At 40.0% G+C, this 20,138-nt stretch overlaps 1 long non-coding RNA gene across 1 annotated transcript in view; it reads left to right on the forward strand.

Annotated features, from left to right (window-relative positions):
• Positions 1–9,159: 9,159 nt before the first annotated feature.
• Positions 9,160–20,138, forward strand: part of LOC308189848 — a 60,304-nt gene continuing 49,325 nt past the window's right edge. The window contains exon 1 of the long non-coding RNA XR_013946645.1: positions 9,160–11,107. This is a non-coding gene — a long non-coding RNA (uncharacterized lncRNA). The remainder of the gene's footprint in view (positions 11,108–20,138) is intronic.

Raw genomic sequence — 20,138 nt, forward strand, 5'->3', positions numbered from 1 at the left:
ACCTTTTATTCTGTAAACGTACAAATGGCTGAGGTCTGCCTGGCATGGAGGTCACTAACACAAGAAAGTGCATATAAGTGACAATTTTAAGTTCTCTGCTGTATGTGGAAATTAGGTGGCATTTTTTTCAGGTACTGTGTAGAGATTTTCTGTCAAGCTGTTTCCTTCCACGAGGTCTCTCTGCACGCTTTAATGAATACTTAATAAGGCAAATTATCCAATGTCTGACAGGCTACCTGGGCTGTGATAATCGGTTCAAGCCAGCTCATTGTTTCTGTTCCTTTGCTCATTTACAATTCTGTCGCAGTAGATGAACAGAAACCTCCCCTACCACTGCAGTTTAAATGTAGCCAGTCGGTGTAATGATCTAACTAATGCTCAAGTACAACAAACATGAGGATAAACAAGAATCTCCACCAGGCTCCTGCTGTGCATGGGTGTGAGTTCAGCAAAGCCTGATTTCTGTATTGCCTAGCACCCTGAATAGGCAGAACTGTGTCTCTAACAGCCAGTTTATGCCCTATGACTTTTACATGCCATGATGAAGTCAGAGGCAACACTATTAATCCCAACCAATATCTAATTATTACAGTCTTCTCATATTTCAGTATCATTTCATTCTTTCCTTTCTTTTTGAATTGTATTCTTCCTAGAAATGTCTTTGAAGTGACAACTGTACTTTGCAAAACTGACAGGTAGAGATGAAATGTGGTGTTTGATTTCTCCAAATATCTGACATTCTGTACAAATGCCAGTGTGCCTATTTGAGTTCACTTAAGAAGGTACATTTTTTTTTCTTTCTTCCTTTTTATTTTATTATTTTCTTTTTCCAGACTAATGCACAATGATATTTAAGAAAACACAGTTCTTTTATTAAGTGAACTTACAGGTGATTGAGAGCAAACAGAATGTCAAGAAAAGGTCAAGGGCTACAATGTTCCTCACTGTAGTTCCACTTTTTTTTTTTTTTCAGTGAACTTCTCCATCATTTTCCAATAAAAACACCTTGCTGTATAAAACTTGGTTTCTGCCATTGCCTCAATTCTTTCCTGAAAGCAATAAAAATATTTATTCTTGGCTTGTTTATTCCTTAAAGGACAGTAGTTTATCTGCTATTCATATTGTAGATAAATTAATGGTATTTTGCCCTAGATCTTGAAATTCTGTACTAATAAGAGCAATGAGTGTCAGCTTCAGTTTGTCACCAGTCCGGAAATCTGCTTTTGGTCACATGGAACAATCTTCTCAAATAGTTACAAAGACCATTTTCAGAATGCAAGATTGAGGGGTAGCATGTCTGTTAGATTAGTTTAGTAGTACTGTGAAACAGCACCTCAGTGCAGAGCTTTTCTCTTGGCTTTTGTCGACCTATTTCAGCATTTCCGTAAGAAGTTAATAGATTCTACTAGCAGGTGGAAAGCTACTGTGTACAATGACTGATAGCATAAATTACCTGTGATTAATCCACAAAATACATGCTAATTTTTTCTTAATGTTTTTGTATTGCAGCCTTCAGAAGTTGTTAATTTAACATTGATCAAACAGTGCAGTGCTCTGGGTTGATGCATGTAGAACTTTCCTAAACAGTGAAATTTAAAAAGTTACATCTTCTGCAGCTAAATTTGAGTACTAAGCAGAATAGTGGTAGTAATTGTGGTAGTAATTCCACTTCATTTAAACTAAAAGATGGAATTGCTTACCCTGCTAAGCCAAAATCACTTGAGCCTTGTTTTTTAAATTGAAAAATACAGTAGCAGTAGTGGTTACTGTATCTTGCCTGCATCACTTTTCATGTAAAATCTGTGTTTGCAACCTAGGAAATTCAAACTGATGAGGTTAATATTCTGGGAGGAAAAAAAAAAGTGAAACTGCAGTGTAATAATATAAAGAAATTATGAATTTTAATAAGTCATATTTAGGGACTGAAAGTTATATATATATATGCACATATATATATATCTTATTTCCAGAAAAGGATAATAGATTCAAACACAGTACTTCACAAAGAATGAAATTACCTGGTGGCCACCCATTGAAATCTGTTGTGGGATGAAACTTGAATCATTATCTCAATAGATAACATAAAGTAGATGAAGCAGAAGTTTAGAAGCTGTAATGTTTTTTTCTGCCATGTGTACGAATATAAATTCACATCTATTATGCTGCTGACATTAGATCACAGTGTATTGTTCTGTCTGCTGCTGTCCCAACGTTCCTTCTATAGAACATCTATGTTATTTTGTATTTATTTATTTACTTATTTTTGTCACTGGTCTCAGAACAGTGATTATCTCCTGTATTTGTACAGCTCTGACTATGTTGTTAAGTTCTGGCTTAATAGTTGAGCTCCAAAAATAAATAAATAAATAAAAATATTTTTAGTATGGAATTGGACTCTCAATTGGACTCTCCCAAAACTCTGTTGTTACAGGTTCTGGGAATATCATTATATCAAACCTCATGGGCAGTTGTCCAGACCTTGATGACTACGCTGATTACTTAAGTGAAAACATGTAGGTTTTATCCTAAGTCAGAAATCAACGAATTCTACGTTCACTTAAGACAAGAACTTTCCAGAACCTCAGTAGAGACACATGATTTTTTTTTTAATTAGTTAATTACAAAGACTTGCTAAAGTTTAATTAATATCCAACATCTCATGTTTTATTGAACAATCACTTCAATTATTCTATCTTCCCCATTTGGGAAAGATCTAGGTTTCTTGTTACCTAGTAACACCTTGTACATTACCAAGCAAAAATGGTATGTGCTACTACAAAAATAACAAAACCTAAAAATCCTCAAATATCAACTCCTAGTAAATTACACGACAGAGATTTTTGTCCCTTTCTCCTTGTTTTCTAAGTAATTAAAATTCATGTTTATTTACTTGAATGCTTTCTCAGTAATAGTTTAGCTAATGGAAGCAAGATTGTTTCTTTTACTTTGATCAAGTGTTAGGCTTAATTATTTACTGAATGGACTGAAGTGGCATTGCAATTTAAAAGGAAGATTATGAATAAGACTTTGCCTGATATCTTCTGGGAAATGTTCTGAAAAAATACGCCTTGCAGTTTGTGTCAAGTGTTAATGATTCTTTTAAGAATGACTTTGTGAACCCCCGTGATTAAACTAAGTCTGGATAGAGGTAATACCACTAACGGAGAGCAGCTGGGCTTGATATAAAAGCAGCTTTCTTTTTGTGGGTAAGTTATAAACTTTGCCTTGTGGCTGGTTCTGCTCTAGTAAATGCAGATACTTCTGTTAGAAATGGAGTTTTCATCTTCTTTTTGCTAGATGCTATCTGAGGCCCATATATTCTGATGAGAGGATAAACTTGTTTTGTTGCTGTATATTGCATAAAACAGTTGGAGTTTTATGCAAAAGATAATGCTAAACTTGCTCATGGGAAAGGAGGGGGAGGAGAGATTTTAGGAAGAGGAGCAGGGGTTCCTTTATATCTGTCTGGTGTAGTGTGATTTGCTCAGTGATGTAATTATTTTGTCCTGTACTGTTTTTGCAAGATTGCAGGTGTGAGATGTCTCAGATCTGGTGACAGGTGTGCTGTGATATAACTCTGTGTCCCCACTGTTTTGTTCAGCACTTGTTGGCTCTCTGACTTTTTATTGCAACATATGGCTGTCTGATGCTAGCATTTAGCCACGAACAACGTAATGAACTTCCAGCAGTCTATTGCTCCCATAAGCCTCATGTTAGTTGAGCAGTGGTGAACTTATCTGAAAAATATGTGGCTTTTTCAGAAGGGCTTGACAAGAATTTTTGGAATGTGAACAAGAACCCTTGCCTCCCAACCTAAAACTGCAATTATTATTATTATTATTTATTTATTTATTTATTTTTCCCCTTGAACTTTACTTAGGCTCTGTTTTATTTTATTTTATTTTGTTATATTTTTATTTTTTAAAAAGTAGGTTTTGATTGCTTTGCTGTTCCATTACCAGTGTAGCAAAGGGCCTTCTCCATATTTTATATTTCTGTTTTTAACTTCATGATGTAAAAGATCAGAAACTGAAAATCTGAAATCATGATCCAATGCCTTAACAATAAGCAGCCCACATTGTTACCTCCTTCTGTTTCAGTTCTATAAGTTCTAAATTTTTACTGCCTTCTGGGTGAAATAATTAACTGCTTCTTGTTTCTTTGATAGCTGCTCTATTTCCAAGACTTCCTATAATTAAGAGCCACTGTGTTGGGCTTAGATGTCACGGTTTTGGTAGTGGAGGAGCTGCAGGGGTGGCCTCTGTGAGCAGAGCCCAGCAGTTCCCCCATGTCAGATCAGAGCCAGCTCCAGCCAGCTCCAAAAGGGACCCACTGCTGGCCAGAGCTGAGCCAGGGAGCAACGCTGGTTGGGCCTCTGCAAGAGCAGATTCGAGAAAGGGAAAAAACTGCTGCACAGCAACAACTGGGAGAGAGAAAAGAGTGAGAAAATGTGAGAGAACCAGCCCTGCAGACACCCAGGTCAGTGTGGAAGGAGTGCAGGAGGTGCTCCAGGCATGGAGCAGAAGGTTAAACCACCACAGCTACCTAAAATACTTTGACAAACTGTTGATGTTTAAAATTGTTGCCAGCTGCACTCAAACACTAAAGAGTTTGGAAACTTAATAAACTACCATGGAACCTGCATGCTTCTTATGGAGAAAAATACTGTATTGCTTAGGTGCATTATTTTTGAACTTCATTTTTGGAAGGAGGAACAGAAAGTTCAGCGGAGGAACAGAAATATGTAGATAATACAAGTAACTAGTTCATGGTGACTTATCAAAATGGAAATGAGATATTTGTATAGGTTTTGGAAAATGTATATATTTATGGAAATAGATAAGAATATTGATTATCTCATTTGAGCAATTGTTGATTTGGAGGAACGTTATCATGTATTGCAAAGGTTAGGAAACTGGCCTGAAATTTTCATTCTTTTGGAGATGCTGTCCTACTTTAAACCCAGTAGTGGAGTTGTAATGTGTCTTTTTGATACTTCTAAAGTGAAGGATAATTCAAAGTTGCTGTCACATTGAGCTACATCTCTCAGACATTTAAAAAAAAAAAAGAAAATGAAAAATTAGACTGTTAGATATATTCTAATGCATACAAGGATCAATATAAGCCACTCAGAATAAATGTTTAGATGACAATTCTTCTACCTCCTGCCTAGCATTTTCTTAATATTTCTAGCCTCCCTGTACAACCATCAAAAATTCAGAAAAATATCACTTCATTATTTAGTCAGGTAGGCCTCAAAAGTAAAACCTATCCATCAAGTCCAGTCTTTATTATGTAGTCACTGTGTTTTATATAATGCTTTGTGTAAATTAATTTCATTAAAACCAATGATATATTTTACTGTTGCTGCTTCCCTAGTCTGCTCTAGCAACTGAGTGCTCTGATAGCAGTATGATAATTTCTGTGCTAAATTAATTCTTGGCTGTTTTTTTTTGTCCTTTGAATAGCTTGAATTCTAGATATATTTACAGACAATTCTTGCATCCTGATGGTCGTGGGTAGCGCTTGCAAAACTTATGTGACATTGAGATTTCTGCTATGGCACAAATTAAAACAAAAAAACAAATGGGGAAAATATAATGTTTAGTCAGACTATAAGGAATGAATTAAACTAATTCCTTGATGGTTGATTTCAGCTATACAGTAGCATTTCTCTGAAGCCATGAAAATCATTAAAAGCAATTTTAATGTTGAAGTGAAAGCTAAAGAAGTAGTCAAAAGTCTTTAAGCATAACAGCCAAGGTAGTAGGTACGAAAAGGTTGTAGAATTGGAAGCAGTATGTGTGAACAGATTGTCTGGACCACTGTGGGTCATTTATGTTGCTTAGGTAATAAAAAGTCAGTGGAAACTACTGCTTGAGGAGCTTCTTAGTTTGACTGAATGCCTAGTCAAGGGACATCATTAATACTGACTCCATTGACAGAAGAGTATTCAGTTCTGAAATTAAGTGTTTTGTCATCTTGCTATCTCAAGACATGTAGGAGCATTAGGGAGTGATCTTGTACTGCAATAAAGATTATTAGTTTCTATGTTAAGTGCATGCTAATGTTGACTATTAATAGTGCTGGACTAAGGAAGTATTGAGAAACCACAGCTAGCCATATCCCTTTCTGGGGTCTTGAAGTGCTGGACAGAGCATTTGTGATCAACTGAAGCCAGCTAAGCTATTATGTTTCTTGTTTCTGTTAGGGAAATAGTCACTGGAATGGTTAGAAAAGACTACGTCCTGAAGACCAGCTAGTCCAGGGGTTCTGAGGGAAGACCACAGAAGACCACTAACAGAAAGGAATAAAGTAACGACAGAGCCCGAAGTGCTTGAATAACACACTTATGATGAATAGTATCATTTTTAAAGTATTGTCATTAGTATTTTTAGCTTGATTAAGAGAGACAACTGGGGATATAATGCACTACCTTATCCTTGACCACACTTGTCAGGGCTGGGAGCACCTTCCTCTATATCCTGCTGTTTTGGCTTTTTCATCCCAGGATTATATTCGATATGGCATCTGTACTGCCTGGACTTAGAGAGCTGTGTGATCCTGGCAATACTCTGATAGCTGTCCATACATTGTTTCAGCATAAGGATTCTCAATTTGCAGCTGTACTGGGGTGGTTTGCATAGGAATTAATTAGTTTATGGCATAGTTTTTCTTCATTTTTTTTCCAGTTCTACAAGATAAATTTACAGAATCACAGAATTGTCTAGGTTGGAAGAGACCTCCAAGATCATCTAGTCCAACCTCTGTCCTAACACTAACAAGTCCTACACTAAACCATATCACTAAGGGCTACATCTAAACGTCTTTTAAAGACTTCCAGGGATGGCGACTCAACCACCTCCCTGGGCAGCCCATTCCAATGCTTAACAACCCTTTCAGTAAAGAAATTCTTCCTAACATCCAACCTAAACCTCCCCTGGCGCAACTTTAGCCCATTTCCCCTCGTCCTGTCACCAGGCACGTGGGAGAATAGACCAACCCCCACCTCTCTACAGCCTCCTTTAAGGTACCTATAGAGAGCGATGAGGTCTCCCCTGAGCGTCCTCTTCTCCAGGCTAAACAACCCCAGCTCCCTCAGCCGCTCCTCGTAAGACTTGTTCTCCAGACCCCTCACCAGCTTCGTTGCCCTTCTCTGGACTCTCTCAAGCACCTCCATGTCCTTCTTGTAGCGAGGGGCCCAAAACTGAACACAGTACTCGAGGTGCGGCCTCACCAGAGCCGAATACAGGGGGACAATCACTTCCCTCGCCCTGCTGGCCACACTGCTTCTTATGCAAGCCAGGATGCTGTTGGCCTTCTTGGCCACCTGGGCACACTGCTGGCTCATATTCAGCTGCCTATCAACCAGTACTCCCAGGTCCTTCTCTGCCAGGCAGTTTCCAACCACTCATCTCCCAGCCTGTAGCACTGCTTGGGGTTGTTACGCCCCAGACGCAGGACCCGGCACTTGGCCTTGTTGAACTTCATGCAGTTGACCTCAGCCCATCTGTCCAGCCTATCCAGATCCTCCTGCAGAGCCTTCCTTCCCTTGAGCAGATCAACACACGCACCTAACTTGGTGTCATCTGCAAACTTACTGAGGGTGCACTCGATCCCCTCATCCAGGTCATCGATAAAGATATTAAAGAGGACTGGCCCCAGCACTGAGCCCTGGGGGACTCCACTAGTAACCGGCCTCCAACTGGATTTGGCTCCATTCACCACAACTCTCTGGGCCCGGCCATCCAGTCAGTTTTTAACCCAACAAAGCGTACGCCAGTCCAAGCCCCGAGCAGCCAGTTTCTTGAGGAGAATGTTGTGGGAAATGGTGTCAAAAGCCTTACTGAAGTCAAGGTAGATCACATCCACTGCCTTCCCCTCATCCACCAAGCGCGTCACTTGGTCATAGAAGGAGATCAGGTTCGTCAAGCAGGACCTGCCTTTCATAAACCCATGCTGACTGGGCCTGATCGCCTGGTTGCCCTGCAAGTGCTGCGTGATGACACTCAAGATAATCTGCTCCATGAGCTTCCCTGGCACTGAGGTCAAACTAACAGGCCTATAGTTCCCCGGGTCTACCCTCCGGCCCTTCTTGTAGATGGGCGTCACGTTTGCTTGCCGCCAGTCGACTGGGACCTCCCCTGATAGCCAGGACTGCCGATAAATAATGGAAAGCGGCTTGGCCAGCTCCTCTGCCAGTTCGCTCAGTACCCTCGGGTGGATCCCATCCGGCCCCATCGACTTGCGTACATTCAAGTGTTGTAGCAGGTCGCCAACCATTTCCTCGTGGATAGCGAGGGCCACATCCTGCTCCCCATCCCCTTCCAGCAGCTCAGGGTACCAGGTATCCAGAGAACAACTGGTCCTGCCGCTAAAGACTGAGGCAAAGAAAGCATTGACCACCTCAGCCTTTTCCTCATCTTTTGTAACTAAGTTTCCCCCCACATCCAGTAAAGGATGGAGATTCTCCTTAGTCCTCCTTTTTGTGTTGATGTATTTATAAAAACGTTTTTTGTTATCTTTAACAGCAGTAGCCAGATTGAGCTCCAGGTGAGCTTTGGCCTTTCTAATTTTCTCCCTGCACAGCCTCACAACATCCTTATAGTCCTCTTGAGTAGCCCGACCTCTTTTCCAAAGATTATACCCTCCTTTTTCTCCTAAGCTCGAGCCACAACTCTCTGCTCAGCCAGGCCGGTCTAGTTCCGCGTCGGCTCGTCTTTGGGCACGTGGGGACAGACCGCTCCTGAGCCATTAAGATTTCCTTCTTAAGGAGTGCCCAGCCTTCCTGGACTCCTCTGCCCTTCAGAACCTCCTCCCAAGGGACTCTGCCAACCAGTGTCCTGAACAGCTCAAAGTCAGCCCTCTGGAAGTCCAAGACAGCGGTTTTACTGGTCCCCTTCCTGACTTCGCCAAGAATAGAGAACTGAACCATTTCGTGGTCACTCTGCCCAAGACAGCTCTCGACCACCACATCTCCCACCAGTCCGTCACTGTTTGTGAACAGAAGGTCTAGCGTGGCACCTCCCCTGCTAGGCTGTCTAACCAGCTGCGTCAGGAAGCTATCTTCCACGCTCTCCAGAAACCTCCTAGATTGCTTTCTCTGGGCTGTGTTGTGCTTCCAGGATATGTCTGGGAAGTTGAAGTTGAGAACAAGCGCTGACGATTTTGCGGCTTCTGCCGGCTGCCTGTAGAACTCCTCATCAGTCTCCTCATCCTGGTTCGGCGGTCTATAACAGACCCCCACCAGGATGCTTGCCTTGTTGGCCTTCCCTCTGATCCTAACCCATAGGGACTCAACCTTATCATTCCCAGCCTCAAGTTCCTCAACATCTAAATACTCTCTAATATAGAGAGCCACACCACCACCCCTTCTGTGCTGCCTGTCCCTTCTGAAGAGCCTATAGCCAGACTTTGCAGCACTCCAGTCATGAGAGTGGTCCCACCACGTTTCCGTGATGGCAACCAAGTCATAGCCTTCCCGCTGCACGATGGCTTCCAGCTCCTCGTTTGTTACCCATGCTGTGTGCATTAGTGTAGATGCACTTCAGTCAGGCCATTGCCTTCTTCCCCGGCTTTGCCATTGTTCCCCCTGGCACAGCTCCAACAAGCCTTCTTTCAGCCCCATCCCCCTTCTTTCCTAGTTTAAAGCCCTCTCAACAAGCCCTGCTAGCTCCTGGGCTAGGATCCGTTTTCCCCTTAGAGATAGGGACCCATCTGCGGTCACCAGGCCGGGTGCCGAGTAAAGCGCCCCATGGTCAAAAAACCCAAATTTCTGTGTTGGCACCAGCCTCTGAGCCACGTGTTAATCAGGTGGGCTTTCCGTGTCCTCTCGGTACCCCTCCCTGCCACTGCAGGGATAGATGAAAACACCACCTGTACTCCCACTCCATCCACTAACCGTCCCAGTCCCCTAAAGTCCTGTTTGATAGCCTTCAGGCTTCTCTCATCAATATCATCACTGCCAGCCTGGACTATCAAAAGAGGGTAGTAGTCAGAGGGACGGACCAGGTTGGGAAGCTTCCTGGCAACATCCCTGACCCTGGCCCCAGGGAGGCAGCAGACTTCCCTACGGGTAGGGTCAGGTCGACAAATAGGGCCCTCTGTTCCCCTGAGAAGGGAGTCTCCTACTACGATCACCCTTCTGTCTTTCTTGGTGGAGGCAGTCTTGAGGCGTGGAGTCGGCTTCCTCGTCCTAGGCATCCTCCTGGGTAGACTTTCTACCTCGTCCTCACCCACCGGTCTCTCAAGCTCCAGGGCCTCAAATCTGTCACGTAAGGGCACCTGGGAAGGTGGGGCCGGTAGGGGGGGGTGTTGCCTGAAAGGTCGAGCAGGGACCTGTCTCCATCCCTCCTCAACTCTTAGGTCGCCTCCCTCTGCCCAACAGCGACAGGGCAGGGGGTCCATCCCCATTAGGGGTGTCTCACCCCGGTACCTCTCCTTCAGGCCCTGCAGGGAGTCACTCCACCAGTCTATCTCCCGCTCACACTCCCTGATAGCCCTCAACCTCTCCACCTCCTCTTTGAGTTCTGCCACCAGTCGGACCAGGTCATCCACCTGCTCGCGCCTCACACACACAGTGCCTCTGCCTCCCTCAGATGGCAGCAACAGGCTCAGACACTCCCTGCACCCAGAGACCTGAACTGCCGCATTGTTGAGCAGGCGGTCAGTCTGGGTGGCCACAGACTTTCTAGAGAGCGCTCTGCCTGGTGAAGACCATCGCAGCCTAGCTAGCGGTCGACAGCCGTTAAAGATGTTGTTCTTATGGGCGGGGGGGAAACTCTGCCCTCTCCGCCCACCCTGCTCACCCTGCCTGCGCGCACTGCCGCGCAAGCTGCCGTGCCCCGCCCTTCTGAGGCGTCACGCCCTGTTCGCCGCGCTCCTGGTCGCTCGCGCTCCCTAGGGGCTGCTTTTGAACGGCCGGGGAGGGGGCGCTGCTGGCTCCGCCTACGCCTCGTCAGCCTCCCTCGCGGGGGCTGCCGGGTCCTGGCGGCTCCCTCGAGCGGCCTCGATGTTGGAAAAAAAGCCCTGCCTGTCCCGATCCCCTGCTCTGCTGCAGAATGCGTCTGCCCCGGAGCCGATCGCCTCGGCAAGATTTACTTATAAAGTAAGTCTGTTTCATCCCCTGATATTTGAGGTCAAAGCATACAGTGTCTTGTCTGATCCTCTTCCAGTCATTGAATCAGGATGTGTGATGGGTACAACTCTGTTCTTTTTTTTCCTTAAATACTTTGAAGAAAATTGGCTAGTAAGGGAAAGCATGCTAGAATATGGATGTGCTTCCAATTATCCTAATGGACTATAGAGCTCCACAAAATCATTAAGGTAATCATGCATTCTAATGACTGTGCCCTTGACACAGAAGTAGCAAAACATGCAGCTGATTGTGAATAAATTGGCATAACCAGGAGACAGTTAGCACGAATTTATACCCTGTCCTTTGTGAAGGAAGTTGTATATAGATCCATAATTACAGCTGAAGCACAGAGGGTTAAAGGCACCTGCAGATTAAACCATTTTGCCAGCACCTTATTCAGGGATACCCTCTCATGTAAGGCATTGACGAATTCAGAACCAGTGTCTCTTTGATTAATGATCAGACAAAATTTGGATTCAGTGTTACCTCATGCTCTCTGTTTAGGTGCAAACCTTGTCTTTGCTGTTAAGTGATATGTACGGCTTCAGGCTGAATTCAGACTGCATGCATCCTACCTGTAAAGAGGCAAGGTATAAACCTGTAACAGTAACATTTTGGAGTGCTGCAGGATCCTAGGGGTGAAATCCTGACAGTCACAGGATAGTTTTGCTGCTCTGGGCACGTATTGGGAATGAAGGAGATCTGAATGCTGAAGCAGCTTTTCTCACGCTGAGGCTGAAGTATTGCGCTGAGTAGCATGAGACTGAAATCAATAGCTGGGAAACTTTAGATAGCAAAGTAGCATGCGTGTTTCAGTTAGTGGGGCTCAGCTGGGGAAGTAAAAGAAGGAGCTAAGCAGACAGGACGGTAAGCAGAGATTTCAGGGTTAGTAGCTAAAAGCTCTCCTTTAGCTGCTCATAAATTAAACAGTTTAGTCACACTCAAATATGAAAGCTGGAGTATTCTCAGTCAGACCATTTCTGATTAATGAAGTGCTACTGCAACAATACATGAATCTAAAGAAAAAGTCACCATTTGTGTAACTTAGGACACAAATTCCCTTCTGACTTTACTTCCAATGAGTGTAATCTTATATGTTAGAGAGCATCTACTCAGGGGAAAGTCTTTATTGTCACCTATGCATCATAGCCCTCTTTTCCACATCATTTCTGTCTGTGATCAATCACTACCATTTTCTCAAACTTCAGTTTCTCTTTAGCATACATGCAGCTTCAAAGGAGAGAAGAAATCTTACTGGTTTCCAGAAACGACTTCCTGGAAAACCTAGAAATATAGACTGAATTACAAATGGTTCTAAAATTCAGTGTTGATGGATTATCATTGGTAACCACTCAGGGAGGTATCAAATGGCTTTGCATGTAAGGCAAGCTTACTAATACTGCTGTTGTAACAGGCTATTACAATACAATCAACAGGTAGCTCTGTCACTATCACTGGAGTTAAAATATGATTGCCCTCACAACTACAGGCATAAAAAAAAAAAAAAACATAGTAACAATCCACAAGAGAGAAAAGAAATAGACTGGAGTATGTGATACATTTATTCCGTCTCTGATCACCCCCTGTTGCTTAGAGTAGGCACATTCAAGGAATTCACAAGATTTGCTGTTAATAAGCAAAGGCTGCCTGATGATCAAGTGTCATTTCATGTCACTTTTGTTGTCATACTTTTCCTTTTAAAAACAAGTAATTTGTATGTTTTCTTTTGCTTTTAGTGATACAAGTCTTCAGAGAGTCCTGACCTTCTCATTTGTACTTCCAAAATATAGTTTGATGGTTGACATGCATTTTCTTCATCCTGTATTTACTGGTAGTTTCTCATGCCATGAGTCAGCATGCTCAAGTTAAGTACTCAGCTTCTCTTCTCCTGGACACTTACTATGTATTCAAGCTTCGCGGCTGCAGATTTTGTTCTTGGAGCAGTGTGCTTTCTTTCTGTGGGGGCAGAAAGCATCTTCTAGATGAATTGACTGGCATACCTGGGGGGAAAAATATAACATAGATCATTTAGCTACAGAAAGTTGTGGTGCTTCAATTTGGAAAAAGAGGAAAAGTACCTTGATTCTTGACCCAGATAGGGTGTTAAGGAGCTTTACTTATGTAGGGGTTGGAAGACACAGAAGTTCTTCATAATTAAGTGATTTCTTTTTCTCCCATCTTGACAAAACAAGCTTGCTTACTTGCAGTCTATTGTCAGTTACTGTCATTGCCAGTAACAACTGTTTAACTTGCTTACAATAGAGTTTTCTCCATTATTTCCTTTTCATTAACTATTCTAGTGGGATAAAACTTAGTTAAAGTAAATATTTTTAAATTTTCACGTAAATGCAGACCTGAGTTCACAGTATGACCTTGTGATTTTATACAAGAGGTATGAGAAGCAATTCTACTTGTACCACAGAAAATATCATTCAAAAAAGCTAAAAGCACTTTGGTGTCAGTTTCTGTGCTAAGGGACTAAAAATAACTACTGACAAACCCCTTATATGTATACTGTAGCAGCCAATTCTAGGCTTATGTCTAGAAAAATATCATAAACAGTTGCAAATGATAACATTGGAAATATTCCTTTCTCCTTTTGAGAGGTTATATCTCGCAACTGAGAGATAGAACTGTAGGGTTTTCTGACGCAATTTCTAAAATATATCCAGGTCACAGGTTACATATTGTAGGTTAACAAATCTAGTGTGTGCCTGATGCAGTATGTGGTGTTGTTCTGAAGCAAGTCAAAGTTCTGCTTTGTGTTGTTTATATTAGCCATAAACCCAGTGACTCACATACAATAGTAGTTTTTTCACTTATCACTTCTGTAAATCAGAAAATCCACAAAGTAATTTTTTTCTGTAATTTTTTAATTGCTTTTAAATATTATGCATTGCATAGCAAAGTCTAAGTCCAAGTTACTCTATGAAATGTTTTGAGAATCAATGTTTCTGTCATGAAAAGCTGGAAGTTGGCTTTTTCTTAGTTTATAAACCTAGGGAATTTAAGCAATACAAATAATGGTGTTTTTTTTTTCTTTTTTTTTCTATATATATAGGAATAAAGAATACATGAAATAAAACATTTAAAGCATTTAAATTTTTTTTTTTAAGCTTGTTTAGTTGTAAGTGCCCAGGCGTTGTTCTGTTCACTAGTCTATTGGATTCTCAGAGCAAACTATCTTGCAGAAATGTCAGATGTTGTATAAATAACAGAATTATTTGCCTTTCTTGAAAACTAAAATAATCGCTTTCTTGTCTCCCTGAGCATATTTTCTGTGCAATACAACATTGTAGACTGCTAATACTTGTCTAGTCATAGTCAAGAATAGCTGTTTGAAGAAAAGGGCAGATTGTATATCAGCACCTTTGATGATTACTCCTTTATCTTATGATTTCTTCAGTTTTTTTTCCTCAAAAATATATATATATATGTATTTAACCATCATTCTCTCCTATTACTTTGAGCCTGGCCTACTTGTTAGGACTGTTGTGTTTCTTTCCTGTTTTTTGTTGTCAAACACTGGACAAATATAAATCTGTTCTTTTTTTTTTTCCCCTAGAAATTAATGCCACTGTTTTACATACTATCAGTACTGAGCGCATAGTAACAACATTGTTAGTGCCATGTGATGTTACTGGATAGAATCGCAGTATAGAAAGGTGCAAAAAGATGTTTTTTCTTTTTTTACTGACTCTTGTCTTGAGAAAAAAAACAGGTGAAGTGAAGAGATGAAAGTTTTTTAAACAGCGGAATGTCTGAATTGAACTTTTGAAACCCAGCAGAATGAAGAGAAGAGTTTCATGTTGTGATTTCAGAAAAGCAGTTTGTATAGATGAGACCTGCTTGACAAAATCAAATCCACAGTATGTGGCTGAAGTTAAAAATAAGAGCAATTTGAGAAACAAAAATGGAAGTTAATCAGAATTTCATTAAAAAAGGAAGATAGTGTCATCATTGTATTAAAAATTTGTGTTGTGAACTGCTCTTTGTTTCAATAAGGAAATGAGGTAGTTCTGATTTTCCTTCAGGTTCCAGGGCTGTCTCTAAGGCAGATTCACAGATTCACAGACAAACAACACACATCTAGGGGGAATACTTTTTTAACACCGTCTAGGTTCTTAGTATAAAATAACATAGGCTAGTGCTCAGGAGACAGGTTCATGTATTTCTGTCTAAAGTTAAGTAAAAAGAAACAAGATATTTGCATTGCTGTACAAAGCCTACTTTCTTTATGCAAATAAAGTATTCATACACTGTTTGCAAACATCTGCTCTTGTGAATGAATGTAAAGACTGTCAGCACTGAGTACTGCATTTTGATATAAAAATAATTAAAAAGGGGAGCAATGTCCAAGACATATCTGAATTTAATCAGTCTCAGCAAAGTGACTCATTCTTTGTTCTATGATATGCATTATATGAGGAATCAAAAACGGTATGTGTAGCTTCTAGCAGAAACTGGCATTATTCTGGACACTAAAAATATATTATAATTTATAATTTCATAAATATTTTGTATAAAACATACAAACTTAAGATTTGAGAAAGACTGTAAATACAAAAAAAAAATCAGTTGAGAAAGGCCAGTGAATCTGTATTTAACTGCTTGTGGAAAGAGAGTGGATGGAAAACTTAAAATGGGGAAAAAGAATGAGCACAAAACCAAAATTTAAGAAATGCATTCGTGTAGGTGAGGAATTATCTTTACAGATTTTTAGACTACAGTATGGTGTATCTGATTGTCAATATGACAAACACTAGTGGCCTACCACAGGTGCTCAGTGAAGAATGGATACTCCAAATAAATGTGTCCCAAGAATGCACACAGAGCTGTAACCTAGAGTAAGATCCAGGATATGTTTCATAGAAAGGAAGTGTACTGTGGAAAGTCTTGTTTCACTCTTTCACTCTTAACCCAATTTTAATAACAAATATGTTAACAAGCTATTTGTAAACACATGCCTTTTTATACCCATTTGTAGTGCTGGAGAAGGAAAAAAAGTGAAAAGACAGCGATTTTCATAATAAGAGGCATCATTCACAAAATATGTTCTGACCAGTTTCTTCTCTTTGGCAGTGTGTATTGCACGGTGGTTTGGGTCTTAATATAACAACAGTTCAAAGAGAGGAGGCTGTGTTCACTAAATGCAAATCTTGTTATGCAAGTGTTATAAAATTATAAGGCACATGGCCACAAATCTTATTAATGCATAATCAGTAACAGCAAGGGCAGATAGAATAAATACATTTCTTCGCTTGGAATCAAAAACATAATATTTGTGTGGTTGTACTGTAATTTCTGGACTGTTACTGCTTGAGTTAGTCTGCAGATCTTCTTGAGTAAAGACGAGCTTGAACAACCAAAAGGATTCATGGATAACACAGTAAGTGTTCTTATCAGAATTATTGAAATTTATTTATATTACATAATACTTTGTTTGGTTAAACCTAGACGGAGCTGAAAATAGTAGTGTAGCTAGCTTTCAGAAAGTGAGTAGGTATCCAAAGTGTATCTAATATATATAGTTGATGTCCTTATTATCTGTATATCTCCATAAAGCAAATGCAATTTGAAAGGCTGTCTGCAGCATTACACTACTGCAATTCTAATAATGCAATTCTAGTACAGCTCTTTCTGTTGAAGACTATTTAAAATAAATTATAATGGGGTTCATTTATTTTGTGAGAGGCTATTCTGTAGTTTTTTCACTTAATGAAGAGCACCAAATAAAATAAATAATAATAATAAAAAAGACAGCTGAAAGTGATGACTATAGTTCTATGTAAGTTCACTTCATTTAACTTCCAGCTCACGTCCTGAAACATAGAAAAAATGCAGATTTTTCTCCAAGATTAGATTTCAAGCAGGAAATCCATGACTTGCTAAAAATGCTTTGGTTAGGTCACCATTGTTTTTCATTTGTGTCAACATTTGATCTATCAAATTTATTTGCACAAAGGATGATGAAAGTAAACTCTGAACTCGCAAAACCATGTTATTAGGAAGTGATTATATTAATTAGACCATCAGATGTCATGTTTTTCTGTCAGGCTTCTGCTTCATTTATAATGGATAAATTAGATCAGCTTTGAGGATAATAGGAGCCTGCATAATATGCAAGACTTTTGCTTTCATTCTTTGCTGAAACTGACAGGTGCATATCATGTAAATCAAGGCATTTTAGAGAAAGAAAGCACAGTGATGTTATTCAAGGGGCTTTGGGCTATCCAGGAGAATCGAATTTATTCCTACTTCTTCTGAAGGTAGTGGTTCTGTTTGGGTCAGATTTATTATATGAATAAGATGCAGCCGTAAGTGGCTGAAACTGAAAGCCTAACTGTTATTGAATCCACAGCCAGTGAGCATGAGATGAACTAAAAGTAAAAAAAAACCAAAAACCAAAGCTTCATTGTTCATCTTGGCAACCAGTCATGAGAGAAGCCCATTCTGCAAACAGTAGCCTAAAATATTTTTCACTTTGTTCCCAGGGTGTGAAATGATTATGAATTCTACTTTGTACTCTGAAGGCTAACAATAAATAGACAAATAAAGCTCCCTTAACACATGCATGCATTCCAAGTGCAAAAAACAAACAACAACAACAAAAAAGCATTAAAAAAAACACATGAAAACCACCCCCCTTCTTCAGTATAAAATTTAGTACATATGAGGACAACACTGCAGAACAGCAGAACACTCCACCTAATTATTTCTCAATGTGGTGGTAAATTTACTACTAGGGTACAAATTAATAAAATAAAATCCGATGCTAAACCATTTAGTTAGGAGGCTTACTTTACCTCACTAATTATAAATCCCACAAAGTAGTTTAATATTGTGATTCAACATTTTTTAATGATAACCCTTGCAAACTTGCAAATTGGTAGCAATCAAGTGATGTCTTAAAACTGTTTAATCATGAACATCTAATGATCATCCATGAACATCTAATGAATGTTCAAGATTATTGCCAATACCTTGCAGCTGGTAATAAACCTTTAGTAAGGCTGTATATGTTTAAGAGGTGGATACACTTGATAAGATTTCCCTTTCACATTCAGTGTAAATTATGTACTGTAACAGTAGATCAAGACTTGGCATACATAAAAATTTGTTAGTTCATGTGCATATCCAGATATCTGAAACACAGACATTGCCCTGAGCACACATCAGCTAAACTAAATAACATGCCACCTAAAACAGGTTGGACTAAGTACCTTTTCAGCCTCTGTCTTCAGCTAATTCTGGATAGGCTGGGGTAGCAGGGTGTAGGGAGAAAGTACTGATGCCCACTGGGAAGGGGCAGGACTGGTTTTCATATATACTCCAAACAATAGTGAATGCTATGCTTACTTTGAGAGACAGAGAAATGTCCTAATTTTCAGTGAAAATTAATGTTACCTCAATTCCAGTGATTAAAGGATGGGTCATCCATATCTGTTTTGACTGTTGTTGATAGTTCTTTCATTCTGTTTATTTTCTAAGCAATTTGTGAGGGTTGTGTGGCCCTCCTTTTGTCAAGTTTGTAGATATCCCGTCTTCTCCTTTCAAGTATTTATTTCAACCAGCTCATTTTGGCTGGAAAATGCTAGCACCATTACAGTAAAAACTGATGAAATGATGCGTGACTTCAAGTCCTGTTATAGAGTACCAAGATACAAAGCTCTTCCACTTTTACTAGCTGATGTTCAACATCCTGGTGAACTAATGAAGAGGAGTTAGTTACTCTTCTTTCTGCAAATGCTCTGGCCATTATGGAGAAGGACATGTTATCAAATCCAGCACAGGAAGGAAACCACAAAAATCTTGGTAAATAAGCAGATTACAAAAAGTATTTCTCTTCCTTCTAATGTTGCTAAGCCCTGATCCTCTTCTTCTGATTTTAAATTTTTACTGGAAATTCTGTAAGGTACAAGATATGAAAAGACTGACTGTCATTGATACAAACAGAAAAATCGTTACCTACAAATATATGCTAGAATTTGTTCTTTGTCTTATTGTTACTTATTATTTCCCTGCATTTAAATAGTATTTGTGTACACACAGTCTTCAGAATGTTTGTTTGTGAACAGGAAGTCTTTGGTGAATGGAGAAAGCAGAAACTCCGAGCTTTCTCACCCCCTCCCCATGTAATACTTCAATTTTCTCCCATATTTTAGTTAAACTTTGGAGTTCTCCCATTTTGACTTAGTGCATGGTATTCTTTCAATTATTTACCCACTTCAGTGAACTTTAATCTTTTTTAGCAAAATGTTACCTTTGACCTTTATTCTGTGGATGATATTTTTATCACATATTTTCACTCAATTTCCATTATTTCAGTCACAAACACTGTTCTATCTAGCAGTCTGTAATGTATGGGGATTCCTCTATTCACCCATTACAGAAGTATTTATTCAACTACACAGATTTTCTTTCTTCATATATTGAGTAGGAATAGATTTCTGAATCCCTTTTCTGAAGTGCAATCTTGCTGTTCTATGCTCACCGCTTCAACTTTTACAGCAGTATATGTGTATTTTTCTGTTTATAGCCATTTGGTCTTCTCTATTCAGATACAGTCATCAACAACATTTTTTTTGTGTGTGTGTGTGTGTTTTGTTTGTTATTAAAACATGCTACTCCCTTGGAAATAAGGTAATTACATTCATGCTTTGTACACATACCTACTTCTCCGCATGTAGAACTTCTCTTCAATTTATCTCTTACTTTGAAAACTGTTCAGTAATTTCACTAGAAAAAGAGATAACAGGAAGCATAGAAAACAACAAGTTGCATGGGATCTCAGCAGATCATCTTTAGCAACCTTCAGCTGTATTGAGGGCTAGCTTCAAAGTTAGATCAATTATGCCAAGTGCTATCTAGCTATCTTTGAAAATCCTCCTGGGTAGAGGATTCAGAGCCTCTCTTAGAATCTCCGTTATGTCTCCCTGTGTCTAACCTCTGTCACTGTGAAGACTTATATTCTACTGGAATCTCTGTCTCTGTCTCTGTC

The sequence above is a fragment of the Anser brachyrhynchus genome (assembly GCF_964034855.1).
Source record: "Anser brachyrhynchus genome assembly, chromosome: 2".
NCBI lineage: Eukaryota > Metazoa > Chordata > Aves > Anseriformes > Anatidae > Anser > Anser brachyrhynchus.